We start from the raw sequence: 14,820 nt of genomic DNA on the forward strand, positions 1-14,820 counted from the left end.
TAACCACACCTCACCTTCAACAAGCTAATCACTTTCCACACTACTTCATACTGTACAGAATCAGTCCCTGTGGCCCAGCAACTCTCCCATATTCTACTGCTCACCTACATGGCAGTGAGTATGTATGGTGGCCAATTAACCTTCCAACTGTTATGTGGGAGGCAACCAGAGAACTGGAGAAAATTCACAGGGGGAATATGCAATCTACATACCTACAAGCACCAGGGGTCAGGAAAAAAGTTGGATGACTCAATCTGTGAGGCAATGACTTGGATCACTGTCCTTCATTATGTTCCTATCGCATTTGATCTTTACTGAGGGGACACCATTTGCAGGACTGCAAGGCTAGGTTACAATTAGCTTTACACTAAAGAGCAGTAAAGACCTTTAGGATATTCAAATGAAACTGTCAAAGGTGTTATATAAGGAAATATCCTTCTTTCTTCCTTGTAAACTTTAACAACCCCCCTACAATCCTAATCAACATAAAGCTCCTTCCTGAAATCCTGTTTTGTAAACTATGAACATATACCTTTTATCTGTTCGACTGATTTAGGACAGCCACCCTACAAATAACGAGTTATTGTTAATTACTTAATCGCAGCCACGCCACGCCTCGCCTATTCAGAAGTTATCTAGTGAAGTACTTCATTTGAACCCTCTCACCAGTAAAACTGATGAATAGAAGACAGTTTTGACTTTTCAGCACCAAGCCCATTAACTTTTGTTAGCTCAAGGATTGTCTTTGAATGAAGACATTAGAATTTGGCAGTGTAGGAAAGGACCAAAACTTTTGACTCTAAATGAATGTTCTTTATCCATATTAAAGAAACCAGCAAGCCAAGCTGCTTATTTTCTCAGGAATAAAATAATCAGCTAGAGAAACACACCACACCAACATCAATTAATCAGAGTCTCCGGTGCAGACTCAAAGCATAGTATCTTTACAAGATCCCACCCAAACCACAATATGGTCACTTTGGCTCATTCAAGTATGGACACAGGTATTCATTACTCATCCATTATTGCCCTTAGAAAGATGGCTCTTTGACCTCCATCACCTCTTGAACTGAAAACAGGCCTTCTCATGAAGGTACTCTCACAATGTCGATCGAGAGGACACTCTGGTAATGACAAAGGCAGAGCAATATACCTGGAGGGTGTGATTTGGAGGGGAATTTACAACTGGGGGCATTTCTATGTATCGATGATCCCTCCTGGTAGTTACAGATCATGGGCTTGCGAGGCATGTTGAAGTAGCTTAGTGAATAAACGTAATGCATTTTGCAGTCAGCTCATGTGATAGCCAAGTTTTCATTCAATTACCAAAGCTATCTGACCCGAGACATCCCCTTGAAGGTAACAGAAGCAGATGATGTATAGACCATTGGTATCAACTGACTCACCAATTGCTCAACACTGCTTCTTGCAAAACACTGTTTAATATCAATAAGGCTCTGCTCCGATCAGTGTGTCCAAGTGTTTTTATTGCACAATTAGTAACAAGAACAGTTTACACTATTCAAGTAAACACAATCCCTAGTCTCTTTCTGCTGTTCTGATATCAGCAAGTGCACAAGTCCTCAATAGTCCTTAACGCCACTCAACTAGGACTATAGCTTGAAGTCAAGTCTGCTCAATCAATCCAGTAAACAAACAATTCTCAAGTAAAAGCAAAACTCTTTCATCTCATTATCACATGCTGTTTCTAACAACAGTGAATGTGCACATATCTTTTCAATTTTAGTCCCTGACACCACATACAATTTCAGTCCAAAGCAGTTATCTACATCTGTGGAAATTCTTCACCTTTTATACATATGAATCACTTTAGCAAACTGATTAAGTTGTTTAACATACTGACTAGTACCACACCAGTGGTTTAAAAAATGTTAGCTACACATATCATGAAGTATTAGTAAATTAGAATGTATAATAGCAGTATTGTAAATTGATTCGAAAGTTCTTACTGCATTCTGTATCACACCACACTGTTTTTAGATAATGTGGATGCTTAAGGGAGCCATGAAAGCCTTTCAATGACACACAGTGGCAGCAGGTAGAACGTCTGGAGTCACCGTTAGATCCACAGGGGAGAAGATTAGCTGAGAAAGCAGCTGTTCTGCACAAAATAATTTTGCTCAACACTTATCACACAAGGAGAGCCAGCAATTAGGAAGATGAATGTTCCTAGAGCCTGGGAGTGAAGATCCTTGTTGTAATTATATAGGCCGTAGGTGCGATCACACGTACAGCACTGAGACAGTTTTGGTCTCCTTAACCAAGAGAGAATATTCTTGCCTTACAGCAATCCAAACAGAATTTGCTCAATAAAATCCCAGGATAATCTGTAGGAAGACAATGAGAGGAATGTGTGCCACATCTGCTCAATATGAAAAGGATGTTTCCTATAGTGGGTGAGTCTAGGACCAGAGGGCGCAATAGGTCTGCAAGTCTATAAAGGCCTTCTACACAATGTTTAAGAGTACTGCATTCCAAATAATTTTTTGGATTGTCTTCTGGCTTTCCCAGGTACAGATGCCATGAAGCCATAGGAATGTAGTAACACTATCCAGGAATGCCTACTAGGAGTTGCACAGATGATGTGATTCACACAGAATTATAGGGGCAGCGCAGTTGCATATCTGTTAGTGTAATGCAATTACAGTGTCAGTGACCGGGGCTCAAGTGTATAAGGAGTTTGCATATTCTCCCTGTGACCACATGGATTTCCTCTGGGTGCTTCAGTTCACTACCAAAGAAAAGTGAGATAGTGGATTAGTTGATCACACAGGTATAATTGGGCTTGTTGGGCTGGAAGAGCCTGTTACTGTGCTACACCTCTAAACAAAGAAAAAATTAAAACCCTTCCTCCAATAGGTCTTTTCTATTCACTTACTGGACTTTAACCCTTACAGGTCTTACCTTATTGCTTTCACAGCTAAAAGTAAACTACATTATACGGAGTAACATACAGGCCAGTATTGTTTCAGGATGGCAAATTTCCTTCCCTCCCAAAGATTAATGAACCAGTAGCTTTTTAAAGCAATCCAACAGTTTCATGATCATCTTTATCTAAACTACCTTTTCATTCAAGATTTATCTATTTTATTTAAATTTCCCAGCTATAATGGTGAGATTGAGACTAATATCTGCAAGTTTTACAACCAAAACCTCCCAATAATACTCCTGTAACTTCATTGCCATGCTGTTTTAGCCACAATACAAATGCTGAATTTTCTACACTTCAGACTCAACCTCAGTGTCAAAGAATGATTGAGATGTCAGGTCCACAGCTTAGAGGATTTTGAATTCAAGGACACATTTCATCACCCCATCACTACATTGATCACCAACACAACACAACATCCCTAAGGGTTTTTGACAATTGAAATTGCAAACTTTTCCAACTCACTTCCAAAAACTAGATACATTTCATATAATCACATCTGTGACAAAGCAGAATAGACATTGAAGCTTAAAAAGCAGTCACATTTCCTCAATCAAGTAATTACAGTCCAAAAACAATGTGTTCCAGTTCATTGGGCCATCAATTAATTGGAGCAGCTGCTTATTGGGGACAACTCTTAAAGTACTAAAAAAATTAAGAAAATAACCAAGATTACTTTCATCTATCGGGGGCACTATGCTGCTTCGTTGGGATACGAGACTAACTGCTGAACAGTTTCTAACTAGCGTCAATCGCGTACACTTGCATGGCCATTAGACATGACACTAGAGTTACAAAGAACAGTTGTTAAAATAACTTCCGCAGTATGTGTTTGTGTTAAGCAAAACAGTGACTTGTGTCACTGATAGTTGGTAAGAAATAAGCAGTAAGACAGTCAGAACTGTTTTGCTCACTGCAGTTTGAAGCATTCAGGATTGGAGATGCCAGAAATGACCATGAATGAAAATGAAATGATTTCACAAACAAGCACTATGAAGAATTTGAAGATATAGACTATCATCTTCAGTGTTACAATGAAAATGAAGATTTGGAGAATGCAATCACTGGAAGCATTGTATGAAGGCAGTCCACTACCTACACTAGGTGCCTGCACTGATATTGCTCATTGACAGTTCATCAAAAGAACACGCAGCATACAATGAATGAATTCCTCCATCGATAACTATTAGGAACCAATACACGGTTTTATAGAATAGGTAGTGTTCTAGATATTTTTCTGTATTTCAACACATAATTTGCTACTCAGTTAAAAGGAATCTTCTTTCAAGTATTTAACTATTTCCATGAAACATCATCAAATAACTGGGACAGCCACTTAACTGAGACTAAATTTACTGGTCCCAATGTGTCCCAATTAACCAGAATCCACTGTACCCTGCAACTTTCAGAGAGGATGGGGACTGCCAGTATTTCTCAAGTTACAATCCGAGTTCGCCTTCAGAGTGTAAGGCTTACTGGATGTAACTAGCATGATGTTAGAGACAATGGATCATGCCATATCAATTATTTATAACCATATAACCACAGCCATATAACAATTACAGCATGGAAACAGGCCATCTCGGCCCTTCTCAGCTAGTCCCACTGACCCGCACTCAGCCCATAACCCTCCATTCTTTTCCTGTCCATATACCTATCCAATTTTACTTTAAATGACAATACCAAACCTGCCTCTACCACTTCTACTGGAAGTTCGTTCCACACAGCTACCACTCCCTGAGTAAAGAAATTCCCCCTCGTGTTACCCTTAAACTTTTGCCCCCTAACTCTCAACTCATGTCCTCTTGTTTGAATCTCCCCTACTCTCAATGGAAAAAGCCTATCCATGTCCACTCTATCTATCCCCCTCATAATTTTAAATACCTCTATCAAGTCCCCCCTTAACCTTCTACGATCCAAAGAATAAAGACCTAACTTGTTCAACCTTTCCCTGTAATTTAGGTGCTGAAACCCAGGTAACATTCTAGTAAATCTTCTCTGTACTCTCTCTATTTTGTTGATATCTTTCCTATAATTCGGTGACCAGAACTGTACACAATACTCCAAATTCGGCCTTGCCAATGCCTTGTACAATTTTAACATTGCATCCCAACTCCTATACTCCTATACATCTTCCATCCAGCCACTGTTGAATCCATTTCACTACTTCAATATTAATACCCAACGATTGAATCTTCCTAACTAACCTTCCGTGTTGAATCTTGTCAAAGGCCTTACTGAAGTCCATACAGACAACATCCACTGCTTTACCCTTGTCAACTTTCCTCGTAACCTCTTCAAAAAATTCAATAAGATTTGTCAAACATGACCTTCCACGCACAAATCCATGTTGACTGTTCCTAATCAGACCCTGTCTATGCAAATAATTATATATACCATCTCTAAGAATACTTTCCATTAATTTACCCACCACTAACGTCAAACTTACAGGCCTATAATTGCTAGGTTTACTCTTAGAACCCTTTTTAAACAATGGAACCACATGAGCAATATGCCAATCCTCCAACACCATCCCCGTTTCTAATGACATTTGAAATATTTCTGTCAGAGCCCCTGCTATTTCTACACTAACTTCCCTCAAGGTCCTAGGGAATATCCTGTCAGGACCCAGAAATTTATCCACTTTTATATTCCTTAAAAGTGCCAGTACTTCCTCCTCTTTAATCGTCATAGTTTCCATAACTTCCCTACTTGATTCCCTTACCTTACACAATTCAATATCCTTCTCCTTAGTGAATACCAAAGAAAAGAAATTGTTCAAAATCTTCCCCATCTCTTTCGGTTCCACACAGAGCTGTCCACTCTGATTCTCTAAGGGACCAATTTTATCCCTCACTATCCTTTTGCTGTTAATATTACTGTAGAAACCCTTCGGATTTATTTTCACCTTACTTGCCAAAGCAACCTCGTATCTTCTTTTAGCTTTTCTAATTTCTTTCTTAAGATACTTCTTACATTCTTTATATTCCTCGAGCATCTCATTTACTCCATGCAGCCTATATTTATTGTAGATATCTCTCTTTTTTCTAACCAAGTTTCCAATATTCCTTGAAAACCATGGCTCTCTCAAACTTTTAACTTTTCCTTTCAACCTAACAGGAACATAAAGATTCTGTACCTTCAAAATTTCACCTTTAAATGGCCTCCATTTCTCTATTACATCCTTCCCATAAAACAAATTGTCCCAATCCACTCCTAAATCCTTTCGCATCTGCTCAAAGTTAGCCTTTCTCCAATCAAAAATCTCAACCCTGGGTCCAGTCCTATCCTTCTCCATAATTATATTGAAACTAATGGCATTGTGATCACTGGACCCGAAGTGCTCCCCAACACAGACCTCCGTCACCTGACCTATCTCATTCCCTAACAGGAGATCCAACACTGCCCCTTCTCTAGTTGGCACTTCTATGTATTGCGCAAAAAACTATACTGTGCACATTTTTACAAACTCCAAACCATCCATCCCTTTTACAATATGGGCTTCTCAGTCTATGTGTGGAAAATTAAAATCTCTCACAATCACAACCCTGTGCTTACCACAAATATCTGCTATCTCCTTGCAAATTTTCTCCTCCAACTCTCGCTCCCCATTAGGTGGTCTATAATACACCCCTGTAAGTGTTACTACAGCTTTCCCATTCCTCAATTCCACCCAAATAGCCTCCCTAGACGAGTCCTCTAATCTATCCTGCCAGAGCCCCGCTGTAATATTTTCTCTGACAAGCAACGCAACACCTCCCCCTCTTGTCCCTCCGATTCTATCACACCTGAAGCAACGAAATCCAGGAATATTTAGTTGCCAATCACACCCCTCCTCTAACCATGTTTCACTAATAGCTACAACATCATATTTCCAGGTATCAATCCATGCCCTAAGCTCATCCACCTTTCTTACAATGCTCCTAACATTAAAATAAATGCATTTAAGAAATTCTCCACCTCTTCCTCTCTGTTTATCTCTAACAGTACAAAGAACTTTACTGTCTTCTTTTTCTTCCTTCTCCCATACATCTGTTCCTACACTCTGGTTCCCCTCTCCCCTCGTATCTAGTTTAAATCCAGAATACTGGAAACTCGATCCGAGATATTGCGGACCCTGGCACCAGGGAGGCAACAGACCATCTGGGACTCTTGATCTCTTCCACAGAACCTCCTATCTGTCCCCCTAACTATTGAATCCCCTATCACTACTGCTCTCCTCTTTTCCCTCCTTCCCTTCTGCACTGAGGGTCCAGTCTCGGTGCCAGACGCAACCACTGCAACTTGTCCCTGGTAGGTCGCCCCACTAACAGTATCCAAAACGGTATACTTATTGTTGATGGGAATGGCCACAGGGGTGCTCTGCTCTTCCTGTCTATTCCCCTTCCCTCTCCTGACAGTCACCCAACTACCTGTCTCCTGACTCCTAGGGGTGACTATCTCCCTGAAACTCCTGTCTATTTCTGCCTCTACCTCCCGAATGATCCGAAGTTCATCCAGCTCCAGTTCCCTAACATGGTTTGTCAGTAGCTGCAGCTGGATGCACCTTTTGCAGGTGTAGTCATCAGGGACAGCAGTGCTCGCCCTGACTTCCCACATACTGCAAACGGAGCACTCAGCTGCCCTAACTGCTGCCTCCATTACCTACTCGTAATCTAATTAGTTTAATTAAAGGAGCTTACCCAGCCTTACCTCACCTGGAGTGAAGCTCATACTCAGCCTCTGCATGCTATTTAAATTCTCCCGCTGCCTCACGTGCCGACTTCCATGCGCTTGCGCAGTTGTGCCCCGTTCAAAACTTGCCTCTGCCTGTTTTCGCCAAAGCCTGATTGAGCCAAAGACGACCCACTCAGCCTCAGTCCACTCCGACGATGGCTGCTGTATATGGCGGTCTTTCTTTTTAAACCTTTGGAACGCTATATCACACGCCTGCGCAGTCTAGCCTCTTTGCCCTGATCAGTTTAAAAAAAACCCTCTCCGTGCTTCTTTTAACTCTTCCCTCTCCGCCTCTTGCTACGATTTAAATAACCGTTGAAAACTTCCTCTCCTTTTTAAACCTTTGGCGCACTACGTCACGCGCCTGTGCAGTCTAGCCTTTTTGCCCCGATCAGTTAAAAAAAAGCTTCTCTCCGAGCTTCTTTTACCTCTTCCCTCTCTGCCTCTTGCTGTGATTTAATGTTGCAATTAAACTAGCAGATGAGAAATACAATAAAGTTTGTAGATTTGATATGCAGAAGGCACCTAATAATGTTTCACACATAGATCAACATCCAAAATGTTAATGGCGTTTTCTATGGAATGCAGAGGCTGAGATGTTGGAAGCTGATTTCACTGCAACTTCCAGTGAGCACCTGATAAATATCTGAATGAGAATAACGTGGTTGGTTTATTATTGTCACGTCTACCAAAACAGAGTGAAGAGCTTTTGTTTGCGTGCCATCCAGATCAATCGCTCCATACACAAGCAAATCAAGATAGCGCCATGAGAGGAAAAAATATACATAACCATGAAGAAAAGGCAAAAGGGCAGAAAAGGCACAGCGAGCCAAACACCCACATTCTGGACTGTATCAATTTCTGGCCATAGGAAAATTATTCACACATTTCCAAAGGGAATGTACATTAGTGATTCCTGATGAAATATACAAAATTCAGTTGATTCCATTTAATTGCATCATCGATTAATCAGGACGGACGCTTATTTGGGACAACTCTTGAGGAATAAAAACAAATTAAGAAAATAGCTGGGATTGACTTTGCTTAGCTGAGACAGGAAACTGTCAGTCACATGCACTTGTGTGCCCATTAGATACTACACCATGCTTGGAGTCAGTTGTGCATGAGATAGATAGATAGATAGATACTTTATTCATCCCCATGGGGAAATTCAACTTTTTTCCAATGTCCCATACACTTGTTGTAGCAAAACTAATTACATACAATACTTAACTCAGTAAAAAATATGATATGCATCTAAATCACTATCTCAAAAAGCATTAATAATAGCTTTTAAAAAGTTCTTAAGTCCTGGCGGTTGAGTTGTAAAGCCTAATGGCATTGGGGAGTATTGACCTCTTCATCCTGTCTGAGGAGCATTGCATCGATAGTAACCTGTCGCTGAAACTGCTTCTCTGCCTCTGGATGGTGCTATGTAGAGGATGTTCAGAGTTTTCCATAATTGACCGTAGCCTACTCAGCGCCCTTCGCTCAGCTACCGATGTTAAACTCTCCAGTACTTTGCCCATAACAGAGCCCGCCTTCCTTACCAGCTTATTAAGACATAAGCTTATTACGCTATGCATTTGGAGCGATTCAAAAAGCAGGGATTCTTGAGAATTTTAGTTTTTTTCATTTGACTTAAAAAATTTCTTGAGATCCTTGCCATAAAAAGATTTGACAAGAGCCAAAAAAAATTACCTTACTGGACTAAATTAAAAGTCATCTGCATAACCCCGCTCATTGTCAGCTGGCAGAGATAACTGGAGTGCCAAAATCTACAACTGCAAACTTGATACATCAGCAAGATAAAATGCAAGAAGAATGGGCATTACTTGAGAGACAACAGGGAATATCCCAAAAACTAAAGCAGGAAGGTAATGATCCAGATATTGAAGTGACCTTCAACTAATGGTTTTCCATTGTAAATAGACAAGGTGTGTGTAGCAGTGGATGAACGTTAAAAAACAACTAGTCAAAGGAGCTAACAAAGGAGCCAAGAAGCTAGCTCATGAAGATTTTAGCACATTTAATTCAAGAAAGCACATGGTGAGAAAGGTAGTGCTGATGCTGTAAGTGCAGAAACATGGAAAACTACAAAACTCCGACTTGCTTTAAAAATTTTATGTAGATGATACCTACAATGCTGATGAAACAGGTCTGTCTTATTGTGCCACTCCAAATGGTTCCCTTTGCTACAAACACACAAAATTATAAGGTTTAATGAAAGTAATGGATCACATACCTGTGTTATGCTATTCAAATATGTCAGGAACTGATAAAAAGTAATTGTTGGTTATTGGAAAAATTATTAAACCTCCAGGATTTAAAGGGCCAAGAATGGATAGTTTACTAATCGAGTACACTCAATGAATTTCTCTGTAGGTAACCATTTACAAACTAATAGAGTTTTATTGTACTGTAGTACTATTGGTAGTGTTCTACTTTGTTCTGTATTTCATTTAAATACATAATTTGTAACTTAGTTAAATAGTATTTGTCTTTAAAAAAAAATAGCTTTTAACTATTCCATGAAACTTCATCTAATTGGAGCAGCACTTAATTAGGCCAAAATGTACTGGTTTCGATGTGTAAAAATTAAACAAAATCCATTGTGTACTTGCAGCATGAAAGAATGAAGCTTAAAACCAAAAACTTTTCAATTTCTGGGTTGGGGCACTTCAGGTTTCTCAAAATACTTCTATCAACAGAGAGCTTGAGTATAGGGATATTGAATACACGTCTACTACGGTACATTTGTTAAGATTGAAAGTTCTGAAGCAATGTACTGTGACTTCAAGTTCCAGTCCAGTCTCGAGAATGAGGTCAATACTGGCACTGTAATTGTGTACTAATGGACTAAGCAGCTGCTTAAGGAGACTCAGATGAACATTAAACTGAGGTTCTAGATAGGGTACAAAAAATTCTACATAATTATTTTGAAATTGTGTCTTAGCGCTGGTGTTCTTGGACAACATTTCTCTATCTAAAACAAAAAAAAATTGTTCATAATAGGATTGTTATTTGATGGAGCTTCCTGCATGCAAACTGCCTGCGAATGAATTGCCTACAGTCTAATCACTTGTAAACCCCATTCTAAGTGAGCAATTTGAAAGTGTCAAATACTATGCAAAAGTGCCTATTAATATAACAAAAGTAACCTCAATCCTATATAAGCAATTTAGCAAGCAAAAAAATTTACACAATTATTAAGCATATTGCAAGATATATTATTCAAGTGCAAAATTAGCAAACAATTGACACTATTTCTCCAAAAATAGGTGCCAGTTTATAAACTAAGTCAACAGTGTGGAGATTGAGAGTGGTAACTATGACCACAGCAACTTGCTCCTGTATGTCAATGCCACAAACATCAAATATCTTGCTTATGTAAAATCCAATCTCTACACTTACCACCATACCTTATTGCAAAAATAGGAAACCATCAGATCAGTAAAATAAACCTTTGTAGAATCTCAGTAAGTGGAAGCCACAAACACCCCAGTTCCATATTGTCAAATGACTGCCTGTAAACTGACTGCAGAGCAGAACCATCTCAGTGAAATGTTCATGGTCATTCTGTTACCACTGCGCATCAGGCCAATCTGGGCTAAAGTAGATCCATCACTCAAATGGTATACAACTTGTTTTATTAATAAACTAACAACAGAACGCCCAAATGATGTTTCCAGATAAAACGTGGAAAAAACTTAGATGAAATGATGCAGTCTATAGGTCAATCATTCACAACGCAAGTAATGTCAGTGACAAATAAATCTACAACACAGTATTACACTTATCACCTTAGTGACTTAGAAGGCAAAATGCTACACATGTTGGAAATTTGAAATAAAAATATAAATCCTGAAAACACGTTCAAGGTCAAATTTTTATTTTTCCAATGGTTTATTGTATTACTGTGACACAACTTGGAATGGTTAACGTTTCAGGTCTGGGACCCTTCATCAGATCCAAAATATTAACTGTCTCTTGTTCTGCAGATGCTGCCTGACCTGTTCAGTTTTTCCAGTATTCCCATTTTTATTTCAGATTTCCAGCATCTGTGGTATTAGGAAAGTGTAATGGTGCTGGCAGTCTATTCTCTAAATGCCACACAAATTTCAAGCAGCTGGGTGATTGTTCAACGCAAACATACCATGTAATGTGCCTTTTTATATCATATTGTGAATAAAATCCATACTCTATGCAACTGGTTCAATTTGCCTGCATGTAACTAACTCCGCCATCTCAATGTCTCTGGAGCTCCATACAGAGTACACCAACTTTGGTACATATTCACTATGCATAAATAGATACTGACCACATGTAGAGAACACATGCACACAATGTGTCCCCAGTAGAGCGCTATAATGAACACACTAGCCCTGGAGTCATTCCAACAAAATTTGGAATCCATCCACTGCCAACTGAAAAGTTTCTTCATAAACAATTTTTAAAAATCCATTTGAATAAGTTACATTTAAAACTTAGTATAAAACTACTTACCAGTACTGCAATTAAATTAAAGTCTGGTTTTAATTCTGTATAAAGAATATACAATTCAACAAACAGTTTAAATACTGCAATTATGAACTCAACCTGTCTCTACAATGCCTAATTTACTTTGATTTTATTTAAAATAGCCCCTAATTGTCAATTTAAGATTCCACCATAAAAATAAGGATCAATACTTCCTTCCATGTCTACAACAAAGAGTATGTAAATAATTCTAGTAATATATGAATAAGCTTTTGTTACAACAGCTTTGTGTAGGGATCAGTCATCTGTCTAGAATACCATTAGAATAATTTGAAAGGACTTGAGGCACAGTGCATTGCCCATCAATGTAAACAAGGAATGCATAGTTAGCTGCTCGTTATATGGTGCTGTGAGTGTGATATAGCCACGGCCCCAGCTGGCCAATGAGAAACATTAAATGACTTGTAACAATATGCTACTTTCTTGTCAGCAATGTATATCATTCAGATACTCCTGACTTAACTTTCACAATGTGCTGAATTTTGCTGTTACAGTGTGCCTGCTCTCGATAGTCATCCCTGCCTTTTTATATGTTAATAGTAGTTCCTGAAAGTGTGAACCCATAATACTGCAGCAAAGGAAGTTGGGCATCTGTGAATTAGGCAAGTAACAGTGTATCAACCGGAAAATGAAATAATGGATGGAAATTAAAGACTGAGGGCATGGATTTTATTTTAAGAAAGAGGCAGAACAGAGAAAAGAAATTATCCAAAAATATTAATATCTCCAACAACAATTCAAATCCAAAGAGCACCTTCGGTCTCCATGGATGAGTAGGGCATCGGACCCCATATCTAAGAAAAGATGTGCTGGCATTGGAGAGTGTGCAGAGAAGGTTCACAAAGATGATTCTGCGAATTAAAGAGTTATCATACGAGGAAAGTTTGATGGCTCTGGGCCTGTACTCACTGGAATTTAGAAGGATGAGGGGTGAATCTCATTGAAACCTTTTGAATGTTGAAAGGCATACACAGAGTAGATGCGGAAAGGAGGTTTCCCATAGTGGGGGAGTCTAGGACAAGAAGAGATGTGGGGAGAAATTTCTTTAGCCAAAGGTGATGAATTTGTGGAATTTGAGGCCAAGTTGTTGGGTGTATTTAAGATGGAGATTGATAGGATCTTGATTGGCCATGGCATCAAAAGTTATGGGGAGAAGGCTGAGGAGTGGGAGAAAAAAGGATCAGCCATGATGAAATGGTGGAGCAGATTCAATGGGCCAAATGGTCTAATTCTGCTCCTGTGGCTTATGGTCTTAATGTTTCATTGCTGTGTTGCTCTATAACAATATGCTGACCTATCACTCTTGCAATCGAATCATAAAGCAACATAGGATGGATACAGGCCCTTTGGCCCAATTAATCCATACTGACCATGTTGTCTGCCCAGCTAGTTCCAGATTTCCTGCTTGACCCATTTCCCTCTAAACCCCACTTCTCCAAGCACATAAATTCTAATTTTCTGCACTATTTTCAAATGTAACCATGTCTTTCATATTATTAGCATGACCAAGACTGTACTCACTAATCATTGTGTGGTCTTGCCAATGGCATACAACTGCAACATAATAATGTTCCAATTCCTACACTCACTGACAGATGAAAGCCAGTGTACTAAATGCATTTTTTACCATCCTGTCTACCTGTGATGCTCCTTTCAATGAACAATGCATCTGCACTCCAAGCTCTCTCTGTTCCAGTGCATTCTCTATTGCCTTATCATTCATAGTACAAGTCCTATGCAGGTATGACTTTCTAAATTCACACTTATCTCCTTTGAAATCCATTTGCCACTCCTCAGCCAACTTCCCTCAGACATCAATAACAGTGCCAGAGATGTGCAATTTCACCTTGTCATGTTAAAGGTTAGGCTTTGAAGCCATTTAACTTTCTGTGGTCAAGTTTATTGTTGTCACAGGCATACATACATAGGGCATAAATGCCACAAAATATCGCGCTTTTACAACAGAAGCATAGTGCATTACAAGACGAGGAAATACTAAATTGGCAGAAACAAAAATTAACAAAATTAACATAAAATTTAGTTTAGATCTGCAATGCAAGTCCAGCAGTTTCAACAGATATAAACAGTTCGTTATTGAGCAAAGTACCGTCTGAGCAAATCTAATGACAGAAATAATTTGCAACCATGAAGGCGCTGAGTCTAACGGCGCCAGAAGTTACTCTTTATTAACACAACAAGGCTCTCCGTTATTTATCCAACCCTTTTCATGATTCCTAGAACTCCAATTTGTGCACAAAGGGTTATTTCTATCAAGCATCAGAGTCTGTGAGCACACGCCAGTTTGCCTCGGTTAGCGAGTGTGTGAGTGGTTGATTTCAGCACACGTTCCAATTTTCAAAAAATAAAAGTTTCCATCAGATAAAACTAAATCCAACTGGCATATTATTTTAAAAAACGCGCTTAAATGTCCATCTGGAAGACAGCGTCAGCATCAAAATTAAACGGTCCCATTATCCAACCAGAGCTCCCTGACACACTCAACCACCTCCCCCCACCCCCCCCCCCCAACTCAGTCCCACCTCCGGCAATCACCGCCCGTTGGTCAGTTTCAAATCTGTGGAAAGTGACAAGACGAATGGACTGTCTGAAACCAG

The 14,820-nt window shown here is 39.4% G+C and overlaps 1 protein-coding gene across 4 annotated transcripts in view; it reads right to left on the reverse strand.

Moving 5' to 3' along the window:
* Positions 1 to 14,820, reverse strand: part of mtcl1 (microtubule crosslinking factor 1) — a 214,643-nt gene that overhangs the window by 197,966 nt on the left and 1,857 nt on the right. The window lies entirely within an intron of this gene.

Source organism: Hemitrygon akajei, chromosome 1 (assembly GCF_048418815.1).
Source record: "Hemitrygon akajei chromosome 1, sHemAka1.3, whole genome shotgun sequence".
Taxonomy (NCBI): domain Eukaryota; kingdom Metazoa; phylum Chordata; class Chondrichthyes; order Myliobatiformes; family Dasyatidae; genus Hemitrygon; species Hemitrygon akajei.